We start from the raw sequence: 13,172 nt of genomic DNA, 5'->3' as shown, positions 1-13,172 counted from the left end.
TGGCCAAAATGAGTTATCTACGCATCTGGTCGTAAATTTTGAAGAAGCTCGTTGTGGTAGAAAAGAATTAAGTCTATCTTAAAATATAAGGTTAATACTAAGACTGGTTCAACGAACATAAGTTAGATTAAACTATTTTTGTTTAAACAAACGAACATTATTTAACTTAAATCCATTATACCGAAAGCTATTTTTGTAGTTTTGTCGCATAAAAACGATTTATGAAACTTAAGTCCTCTTTATCAATATACTGCGTAGGTGCTATTGATAAGTCATGAAAAGATGCAATATTTTATAGCAAACTGCATCACGTCAGCCGAAGTTGAAACACATAGAAAGAAAAGGCAGGAAGTTCAAAGGAAAAAAACATAACTTACACCTATTTTTCCAAATAAATGGACAGCGGCTTAAAGCTTTGGATGAAGCTGATAAAATACAAAATGCCGTGAGAAACAAATTCAATAGTATTACCGGAATGTTCATGCAAGACCAACGAGTTACAAGAAGTTATTGTTCATCTTAATTCATTTATACAATCATTAATATCATTCAAATATACGCTGGCATGCCGAACTCTACAGCTTTTTCTTTTATTTGTTTTATTATGAATACTGCATCTGTTATAGACCGCCCTCTTGTAAAACCTTGTTGTTCTTCAGCACAAGTGCTTTGCCTTTCCAATTTGTCTTTAAGAATACTCGTGAAAAGTTTTATCGTTGTATTTAAGAGTTATTCCTCTGTAGTTTTGTGGGCAAGTTTTTGTCCTTTTTTAAATATGGGGATTGTGATGCTCTTATGCCATTCCTCTGGTGTTTCTGTATCGTTAAGGATTTTGATAAATAGTTGTGACAGTTTACTTGCAAGTTCAGGGCCTTCATATTTTAAGAGTTCATTGGGTATACCATCTGTTCCAGGTGATTTTCTGTTTTTTAGCTTCTTGATCTTTGATTCTACCTCTTCGTTATTGATTTTAGCACTTATATCTGCTTAATATTCGTTTATATTCAGCGTTTCTTCAGCGTCATATAGCTCCTTAAAATGCTGTTGCCATGTCTCTATAGGTACTCCTTTGGTCTGCACGAACTCGTTAACTGGTTTTTTCCTGTTCCGAAGCATTTTCCATACTTTCTTTTGGGCACCATCTAGGTCGTAGTCGATGTCGCTGGTGAATTTAGCCCAATGTTCTCTGTAGATTGATTTTATTCTTGCGTTTACTTCGTTTCTTACTTGGACATATTCTGTGAGAGCTTCTTCCGATTGTGTGCTTCTAAATCTCAGGTAGCATTTGCGTATTAATTCAGAGAGTTCTTTTATCTCTTGACAAAATCACGATTTGGTGTGGTTTATCGCCCTCGTGTTAATTTTTCGCTTTCCAATTGCTTCTTCTGCTGCATAGTTGATGCATTTTCTGATTTTTTGCCAAGTATCTTCTATTCCCCATTCTGGTTGTAACTCGATTTCTTTTAGTTTGCTGGTAATCCTGTTCTCATAAAGGAGTTTTGTACTCTCTGTTGCTAGCGACTCTATATTGTGTTTTTAGATGAGCCCGGCTATGAGCCTATATTTTTAAATCTAGATTAGACAATAAGGGTAGAACTGCATCTCATCCAATAAACAATAAAGGAAGTCATGCGACTAGGCCAAACAGAACACTACAAGAATCTCTTGGAAATATCAGAAAATTTGTTGCTGAATTACCAGCTCAAAAATCCCACTATACAAGATCTGATAGCCGTAATAGAAAATACCTGAACCCTAATCTATCAATTAGTAAACTGCATGAAAATTTTGTTACACTTTCCAATAATAAAGTTTCATATGGGATTTTTGCAAAGATATTTAAATGAATAATTTAATATTTCATTTGGATATATAAGAAAGGATATATGCAACAACTTTACAAATAGCCCAGTTAGTATAAGGCAAGCTGAACTGGAATCTAATGAGGAAATCTTAAATACTTTTATAAGGGATAAGGATATTCAACTTAGAAAAGCAGATGCATTTAAAATACAAAAATTAAAGTTCAAAAATCAACTGATTCTTCTGAAATGATTACCTATATGTTTTGATTATGAAAAGAATCTGCCTTGGCATGAAATTTTGCCCACAAAGGGCCAAATTAGGTTACAACCAGTTTGAATGATTATATTGAAAAACACAACGATTTGCTGCAAACAAATTTAAAATTTTTTTGTGACAACGCATTTAGCCAAAACAGAAATCGAATTCTTTTTACTTACCTAGACCAGTTATGCAAAAGAAACATCTTTAAATACATTGCAATATGGTTGCAGTGGATAGAGACTTTGGTGCCATTGAGAAGAAAAGACTGAAACTGGAAGTGATGGAAGTGACAATCCTAAGACTTAGGTTGGGCTGATCAAGACATGTAGAAAAAAACAATGTCAAGATTTCCGTAACGGGTATTTCCAAAACTCGATTGGTCAAATTTGAAAGCAAAAAACCCATTTAAATCAGAGTCTATAACAGGAATATGTAGCAACATGACCCTTTATAAAGTAGATCTAATTCTATCTATCTAATTAGCCTTCTTCGGTCTATCTTTGGACATAGGCCTCCCCAATCCTTTTCCATTTTTCTCTGTCTAACTCGTCTTTTTATCTCTGCTGTTTGGTTTTGCCAATTCAGATTAAGGCCAATTTTTCCAGCTTCTACGTCCAGTTCTTTCACCATTTCAAATAATTCTTCTTTTTTATCGGTTATCAATGCGATGTCATCAGCCTACCTTAGGTGGTTCAAGTGTTGTCCACAAATTTTTATACCTTTTTCTTCCCATTCTAATCTTCCAATTCCTTAAAAATATCTTCCAAAGCCTGATTGAAAAGTTTCAGAGTCTCACGCCTCTATTTATTTGTATTGATTTTGTTCCTTCATATACTTTAATTGTTGTTTTGGCTTCCTTATATATATATATATATATATATATATATATATATATATATATATATATATCTTGGCTATTAGTTCCGTATATCTGTAGTCAATTCTGTGCTGTCAATTAAAGAACTTTTCACTACCCAATGTTCAAATCTATGAACGCTATATATAGGGGAATGTGGTATTCATTTGCCCATTCTACAAGTATTTTCATACTTAGTAAATGGTCACTTGTGCTGAACCCCTTTCTAAAACCAGCTTCTTCTTTCGACTGGTATCCGTCGAATTTTGTCGTCAATCTATTGTTTAAAATTTTTGTTAGGAGTTTATACATTACATTGAGGAGTGTTATAGGACGATATTTTTTTTATATCTGCTTTATCCCCTTTCTTGTGTAAGATAATGGTTACGGATTCCTTCCAGTTGTTTGGGATTATTTTTTCTTTTAATATGTTTTTAAAAAGGGAATGTAGAGTATTAATGACCACTTTTCCACCATATTTCAGCATCTCTGCAGTTATTCCATCTTTTCCAGGCGATTTGTTGTTTTTCATTTCTTTCAATGCCTTCTTTATTTCTGATTTGCTTATTTCTGGCTGTAGCTCTGAGTTGACATTTTTTATTTTAGCCTTTAGTTGGTTTTTAATTTCTTCTGGTGGTTCCTTTTTTGTTTTATATAATTCTGAGTAAAAATGGTGGATTATATTTATGATGTCATCTTTAATGTTTGTTTCTACTCCGATTACATCTTTTATTTTGTTTATTTCACACATACCTAATTCCGGTCTTAAGCATTTCATATTTTTGTTGTTCTGTATTACTTCTTCTATTAGTATTTCTTGTTCTTTTCTCTTATTTTCTTTTATCATTCTGCTTATTGTTTCATACCTACTATAAAGTAGGTATGAATAGAAAAAATTCCAGTAGTCCTTCATTGGAATATGTCAATAGGTCAACGACACTAGTTTGACAAGTAATAAAATGTATATTATTAACATTATTTATCAAAGCATGCTTTAAAAACTCACACAACTGATACTAGTCCATGTCAAACCAGTGGCGTTGCGCGAGTTACAGTACAATGACCGCTACCATCCAGTAAGTTCCACCACGTGGATTCCAACACGGGGCTACCGCTTGAACATTCTGGACTAAATTGCGACGTATTGAACAGCAAGATCAGCAATTAATAAATTATAAAAACACCATGTTAAAATCAATATTTTTCAGTCTGATTAATTAAAAGTCTGATTAATAAAAAGTCTGATTAATTAAAAGTCTGATTAATAAAAAGTCTGATTTAAATTATTATTGTTGTTACTAAAATCTTTGTAAGTCGAAATAAAAGTTTTAATTGTGAAGTTCAGTTTTTAAAAAAGTGTTTTTCCCAAGAACATTCATAATTGGCGCAGTCAGTAGGATAGTGGAAGAGTCTTTACAGATCCTCGTCACTTTTAAGTGTTTGTCCACTGTTCCAAGAACCAGCCCCAGGGAAACCGTCTGCAGAGTTCACCCGAGGGAATTAGAGAATTAGAATTTAGAAGAAGCCTTCAGGAGCAAAGGAATGCACATCGGCATCGTCTTTATCCTGTAAGCGATTTTATTATTACTTAGAATTAAGAAGATTAGATTTTGAAAGAATTCTTAATAAATCAGACTCCTCTGAGTCCTTAGATTGAATCAGAGCTAAATTAGAAGATAAATAAAACAAAGATTTGAATAGATTAACACAAAGATTAAAGTAATTTAAAAATATCTCCTCTAAGGCCTTAGATTGACTTTAGAGTCAGATTTAGACAAAATTGAATAGCTTAATAAATACTATATATTAATAAACATAGAGATTAATAGATAGAAAATAAGTAGATTAAGATTTATATATTTATATATTGATTATTGAAAATTACTATACCAATTTTTGACTATTGACTATATATTATATTGAAAATTTTTAAAATATGGCAGTTCCACAATTTGACGTTAAAAATTTATGCATTCTTCCAAATTTTGACGAAAATCCAAATGAATTACATGAATTTATTAAAGTTTCTACAATACTTCTAAACCATTACTATGACAGACTTAATGCAGCTAGTATACAAAACAAATTTTTGCTTCATGGTATTATCAGTAAATTAACAGGTAGAGCCAAAGAAGTTATATCTGTATATGGATGCGAAACTTGGGATGAAATAAAAAACGCATTAATTCAAAATTTTGGAGACCAGAGAGACGAAAATTCGCTTACAAGGGATCTAGTAAATTTAAGACAAGGCTCAACAGAATCTATTATGCATTTTTACGAAAAAATCATGGGACTTTTAAGCTGTATTAATAATTACCTAGAATTACATACCATAAATGCCGATATTAAAAGGAGCAAACAAGAATTTTTCCGTCAACAAGCTCTTACAACATTCTTAGCAGGCCTACGAGAACCAATGGGCTCTGTTATCAGAGCAATGAGACCAGGAAGTTTAGCCACGGCAATACAATACGTACAGGAAGAAAATAATGTTCGATATCTTCAAAAAAATCAAATAAGTCAACTTTCAACATCAGGAAGAAGTGAAAATTATCAAGAACGCTGACCTCAGAGACAGCAGATGCCTGTACAGATCCAAAAACCATTGTACCAACAGACAAATTTTGCACCTCCACGATGGCAGCAATCAATGAGACAATTCTATCCGCAGAATCAATTTCAGCAACCACATCGGCAACAAAACTTCGATCAATTTAGACAAAATTCAAACCCTCCAGCATTCTGGACCCAGAACCAGTCAAATGTATGGGCACCCAAACCTGGACAGTCAAAACAGTCTAGACCAACACCTATGAGTGGAATATCAGAAACCACATCCAGAGGCCGTCCAAATTTTACACCAAATTACCGAGCACAGCCAAAATTCACCGTAGAAGAACTTTACAATATACAATGCCACGGAGATGAGCAAGAAGAGAATGCCAACTACAATGATTACTACGAACCTGAATACGACAATTTTCTACAAGATACATACGAAAATCAACCAACCGAATACGAAGAAAACGTAAATTTTCGAGAGGACCCACCAGAAGCAATCGGAACGTAATTGAACTTCATTCATTTCCCGACAAGAAGGAGCTACCCTACATCGAAATCTCTAAGCCTTCTTTACGACTTTTAATCGATACAGGATCCACAAAGTCATTTCTTAACCCAGAAATAGCTTCTTCATATTTTCCAAGTTACATAAAACATGAACCCTTTGTCGTCACATCAATTTTTCAAAACTATTCCCAAAAATATTGTGCCGAAATTCCATCATTTTCAGAATTTAATTCTGACAGCAAAATGAAATTTTACCTCTTTAAGTTTCACAAAACTTTCGATGGTCTTATTGGCCTCGACAATCTAAAACTCTTCGAAGCCCAATTAAACTTCCCTAAATCGCTTCTAGTTACAAAAGATTCTACAATCCCCATTAAATATTACGAAACAAATAAAACACAATTTTATTCCATTCATTTGGAAGCAAATTCTATTAGCCAAGTGAAAATTCCTGTCAAAGAAGAAAAAGGAACCATCATTACTCCTACCCAAAAGGTACAAGGCGTTGTAGTACGAGAAGCCCTTACTAACGCCGAGAACCACCTTGCCTGGACCGAAATTGCCAACTTCACGTCAGACCCCATTCATCTTTCTCTTATGGAACCACTCGAAAGCAATCAAATAGACATCCAAGATTTCCATATATATTCCATGGAAACAACCTCCGGACCAGACTACAGACAAGATATCGACGACTTAATTAAAACCGAACATCTTAACGAAGAAGAAGAGGAACAAGTTCGCCACCTATGCCGAAAATTCTCCGATATATTTCACCAACCAGACACTCCTCTCAGCTTTACTAACGAAGTTAAACACCACATCAGAACCAAGGATGAGGAGCCTGTATATACGAAATCATACCGGTATCCGTATGTGCACAAGGAAGAAGTAAAGAAACAAATCTCTTCAATGTTAGAGCAACGGATCATTCGACCAAGTCAATCGCCATGGTCCTCGCCTATTTGGGTCGTGGCAAAGAAACCAGATTCATCCGGTAAAATAAAGTGGAGAATAGTGGTAGATTATAGAAAGGTCAACGAGAAGACAATTGACGACCGATACAGAATTCCTCACATTAGCGATATTTTGGACAAATTGGGAAGATGTCAATATTTTACGACCCTCGACTTAGCAAGCGGATTTCACCAAATCGAGATGGCTGAAGAAGACATTCCCAAAACAGCATTTAATGTGGAAAATGGACACTATGAATATTTAAGAATGCCTTTTGGACTTAAGAACGCTCCGTCCACGTTCCAACGTATGATGGACAACGTATTGAAGGGACTTCAAGGAGAAATATGCCTCGTCTATATGGACGACGTAATAGTATATTCAACATCACTACAGGAACACATAGTAAATCTCACAAAAGTATTTCAACGACTAAGAGAAGCCCGACTAAAAATCCAAGTCGACAAATGCGAATTCTTAAAAAAACAAGTTAATTTTCTAGGACACGTAGTCACACAAGAAGGCATAAAACCGAATCCAGCGAAAATTGAAGCAATAGAAAAATACCCAATACCGAAAACAGCAAAAGAAATAAGAGGATTTCTTGGACTACTGGGGTATTACAGAAAGTTTATTCGAGACTTCGCAAAAATCACGAAACCTCTAACAAGATGCCTGAAAAAAAATGCAAAGATCGAACATACACCCGAATTCGTAGAATGCTTTGAAACATGCAGGAAATTATTAATGAATGAGCCGTTATTGCAATATCCAGATTTTTCCAAACCGTTTAACCTCACAACAGATGCCAGTAACTTCGCTATCGGTGCAGTACTTTCCCAAGGACCAGTTGGCAGTGATAAACCAATTGCCTTTGCTTCCAGGACACTAAATGAAACCGAAACCAAGTACTCCACAATAGAAAAGGAAATGTTAGCAATGGTGTGGGCAACTAAGTATTTTCGACCTTACCTATTTGGAAGAAAATTTAAAATACTTTCAGACCACCGTCCTTTGCAATATCTATTCTCCCTAAAGGAACCCAACTCCAAACTAGTACGTTGGAGATTAAAATTAGAAGAATTTGACTACGAAGTAATTTACAAAAAAGGCAAAGCTAATACAAATGCGGACGCACTCTCTCGAATCGAAATACACACAAAGGAAACTAAGGACATCGATTCACAAATTAAGGAAGTCTTTGATGATTTAGTAGACATGGAAGACGATGGATGGTCAACGACTAATAATCCAGATGCAGATCGAATAATCGACGAGATTGTAGAAGAAAAAGCAACAGAATTATTTCCAGAAAACATCCCAGAAGATACTGTCGAAAACGAAGATCAAAACATGGACGAAGACGGAAATGAAACAATACATACAGCAGTAGAAAACCCAATTCTTGTTATACCTATTTCGGAAAAACCACTTAACTTCTACAATAACCAAATTATAGTCAAAATCGTCAACTACAATCCACGACCTCCAGCAATTATACAAACCTTTCCGAATAAAAGACGTTATCATATCCAGCTGTCGAAAGATCAGTTAAAAGCTGATACCATAAAAATTTTTAAGGAACACCTCAACCCGAAAAAGAAATATGCAATTTTATTTGAAGCAGAAGAAGAAATTTTTGCAGAAATTTGCGAAATTATCAGGAAAACTTTTAAAAACAACGCATATGACTTAGTAAAGTGCAATCTTTTATTGGAAGATGTTAATCTAGAAGAACAACAAAAAGAGATTATAAAAAACTATCATGAAGGAAAAACGAACCCTAGAGGAATAGCTGAAACAGAAAGTCAAATAAGGAAACGATATTACTGGCCTAATATGAAGAAGGACATAGAAGATATCATAAACTTTTGCGATATATGTCAAGAAAATAAATACGACAGACTTCCTCCCAAACCAAAATTTATGGTTACACCAACTCCCACCAAACCACTGGAAATAGTTCACATTGATTTATTCCAGGCTGATGGACAGAAGTTTCTAACCATAATAGACGCATTTTCGAAGTATGGGCAAGCCTACCCAATAAATGGAGGAAATGCAATCAATGTACTCAACGCCCTATTGATTTTTATAACACATCATGGACTCCCAACAATGATAGTAGCCGATAATGGTACGGAATTTAAAATGGAGTAATACAAGAATTTGTAGACTCTCATAAAATCTCAATCCACTATACAACACCAGAGAATCCGCAATCCAACGGGATGATTGAGAGATTTCATTCTACGTTAATCGAACATCTTCGAATCCTAAGGAACACCAAAGCAAAGCTCTCGATTAAAGAACAAATGCTATACGCTATAATTGGGTACAATAATTCCATACATTCAGCAACGAAGTTAAGACCCATCGACATATTAAACGGACATATCGACGCAAAAGATCCCTTTGACGTTGACATACAGAAAGTAATACTGAACAATTATATCCAAAATCATAGACAGATAACAAAGGAATTATACAAGGAAGTAAACCAGCAAATACAAGAGAATAAAAATAAAGTCATTGAAAATAGAAATAAATCGAGACAAGACCCTATTACGTATAAACCAAGTACAAAAAACTACACACGGAAAACAGTTACCAGAAATAAATTACTTCCGCGATATTCCGCAAAACATATAAAAAGAAATAACGAAGTGACTGTAAAAACATCAAAAACTACAGTTCACAAGAAAAACATAAAACACCAACCTAAATCAAAAACTAATTCTGAACCTTCCCCACAGGATCACCCTCACGACGGGAGAGGAAGTGAAGATCAAGGACCTGAAAGACAACCCAGGAATAATTCCCCTCAACCTGGGACAAGCAAAGATTCATAGTAGTACACACGATTTTATACACCTTTTCAAACTACTACCAATAAAGGAAGAATTAGACAGAATTGAAACCCAGTACGTTGCAGTGACCACAGCAATTCAAAATGGACTTAGCCATCCGTATTTTAGCAGTTTACAAAATTTCGACCAAGCTCTCAGATATCAATTAAAATCAGCTCAAGAAAAATTCTCAACAATTTACCCCTATAGCAGAACAGAAAGAGGGTTAATTAATGGAATAGGAAGCATTATCAAAGCAATTTCTGGAAATCTAGATCAACATGACGCAGAAAAATACAACAATGCTATAGAAACCTTACAGACGAATCAGGAAAATCTTATAAATCATCTTAATCGTCACATTAGCTTGAACAAGAAGATTATAAAAGAGTTCAACGAAACTATCACATTACTAACACACAACCAAGAAATAATAGCAGAAGAAGTAAATAATATCAGCACGAATCTCAATACATTCATTTTTGACTTCAATCATTATTTGCAAGCAAGGAATGTTCTGGACCAATTAAATTTGACCCTTCAAATTATACTTCAGTTACTTAATGACCTAGAAGAAGCCATTACCTTTTCTCGTGTAAACACTCTCCATAACAGTGTGATCAAGAAAGACGAAATAAAATGGATCATCAATAAAATGCTAGAACACCACAAGGCAAACCAACTTGTGTACATCGAAGAGGACGACATCCTAAAGTACTACGACATCATCAAAGTAGATGCCTATTATTCAAACCGTACTATTATATTTATCCTTCATTTTCCTGTCCTACACCCTGATTCCTTTACTTATTATTATTTATTTCCTATACCTACCGCAAATTCTACTACAATCATTCCTCCGGAACCATATCTCCTCATAAACGAAAAATCCTTTCAATATTTGGAAGAACCATGTGCCCGAATCGACACAAGATATCTTTGCCAAGAGGAAACAATACTAGAAGCAACGAAAACTGATGACTGTATCAAACAAATCCTGCAGTTGAGCACCCAAGAAGCTTCTTGCCAATACACTCCCGTCCAAACTCGAGATGTCATCATTCAAAGATTATCAGATGCCCACTATATAGGAATATTCCCCGAATCAACCAAAATTACAACTCGATGTTCTACAACAAAAATTTTGGGCCTAAAAGGAACTTATCTCATCAATCTTCCGCCCAGATGCGAATTCAAAACCCCAATCCAGAGTTACATAAATTCAAGGACAACCATCCCAGAGCAACCGCTAATGCTTCCCAAAATAAGGACCATAGATATTCAAACAGCGATTAAATTCAAACCATTAAGGATAGATCACATCCCCTTAGACAAACTGCATGAACTCTCTAAGGAAGAGGAACATCTAGAGACAATTAACCCGAAATTATGGAACCATAGCCATAACCATTTTTGGATGACTCCTTTATATATCTTTATTACAATAATCTGCCTCTATATATGTTACAGGTATAAAACAAACAACAAAAAACCCAACTCTAGCGACGAAACTCCAGAAGAGGCCAACTCAACAGTTCTGTTCGTCCCTCACAAAACTTCTTCAGGGGATGGAGTAGTTACAGTACAATGACCGCTACCATCCAGTAAGTTCCACCACGTGGATTCCAACACGGGGCTACCGCTTGAACATTCTGGACTAAATTGCGACGTATTGAACAGCAAGATCAGCAATTAATAAATTATAAAAACACCATGTTAAAATCAATATTTTTCAGTCTGATTAATTAAAAGTCTGATTAATAAAAAGTCTGATTAATTAAAAGTCTGATTAATAAAAAGTCTGATTTAAATTATTATTGTTGTTACTAAAATCTTTGTAAGTCGAAATAAAAGTTTTAATTGTGAAGTTCAGTTTTTAAAAAAGTGTTTTTCCCAAGAACATTCATAATTCGCGCTAGCTCTCTTTTACTTTATCTTTAATACCTTACGTTTTTAATCGTATCGAAATGTGTTCTAATAAAAGGTAGGTTACTCTTTTGCCTGTACATATTAAACATTTTATATTTGTGTAAAAATTTAGTTCATGTGATAAGTTGATAACATTTATGCATGTAAAAAAGGAGCATTAGATATACCCAGTGTTTATAAATTTTGTGTTTTTGTTCATGTAACTTATATGGCACGCTAGTCTTTTAATGTACGCAATTGTTAAATCTACAGATGTTTTAATTTTTTGTGTCAGATTAACAGTCCAAGATATTGCAGATCTTGTTGAGTCAGAACAATTTTGGGAGGATTTTGACAATTAACCAGTTGATCGGGTTTATATAGAACCCCCAGAAAACCAAGAAGGATCAGACGAAGAGTCAGGAGATGAATCTGGTGGTGGAGTAGATAATTGATCAGACAAGTAACTGTAAGCTTCTGCAGAAATAGTATTCAATAGTGGAGAACGAATTGGTACTGACGATTAAGAAAATACTGAAGATATTACACATAAAGACTCTAATGAAGGTAATACCATACTCTGTACTAAATCTGGTAAAAATAAAAAAAAGTAAAAAATAGTAAAATTAAAAGATATAAACCAAAACATATTTTCCTTAAATTTCTCAAAGTATGCAAATATGTCACCAGTGGACCTGTTCGAGCTTTTCATTACTGATTTTATCATACAGTTATTTTGTGTTGAGGTTACTCGATACGCTCAATTTAAAAATTGTTCAGACCCAAAAATTACAACTCAAGAAATGGAATGCTTTTTAGCAATTCTTATAGTTTTTGGTTATGATAAAAGCCATCAAAAAAAGGTATTGGGATTCTGGAGATGATATGCGAAACACAGCCGTTTATAATTCCATGCGCCATGACAAAATTATTCAGATCATGAAATTCGTACATTGTGCCAATAACACTCTTCCTGAACCCAACGATAAACTGACTAAACTCAGACCTTCTAAATAAGATTAAAAAATTAACTTTCTAAGACAATATATTCCAGATAAAAAATCGCCTATGATGAAAGCATGATTGAATACTTGGGAAAACACGGATGTAAGCAGTATATTCGAGGGAAACCCATCCGGTTTGGACATAAAGTCTGGTCCACAACTTAATTCCTGTAGTTGGCTGTATACCAAGTATCACAAAAATTTTATTATAAAAAATTCCTTTATAATATAATACCTTTTGTAAAGCAATTGTTTAAATAAAATAAAGTCTGGTGTCTCAATTCCAAAAACGGTCACCTTATCAATTTTGAGGTTTATCAGGGAAATATGCCAAATTCTAATCGAGAGCATCAAGAAAAAATTGGTAAAGGCACAGCTCCGTTAGACAGCTCCGACAGTTAGAGCAATTAGACTAACAAAGAATTGTACACTCCGGACAGTAAAAGAGTTAAAAAAGAC

Source organism: Diabrotica undecimpunctata, chromosome 4 (assembly GCF_040954645.1).
Source record: "Diabrotica undecimpunctata isolate CICGRU chromosome 4, icDiaUnde3, whole genome shotgun sequence".
Classification (NCBI taxonomy): domain Eukaryota; kingdom Metazoa; phylum Arthropoda; class Insecta; order Coleoptera; family Chrysomelidae; genus Diabrotica; species Diabrotica undecimpunctata.
Note: the sequence above shows the minus strand (reverse complement) of the source record.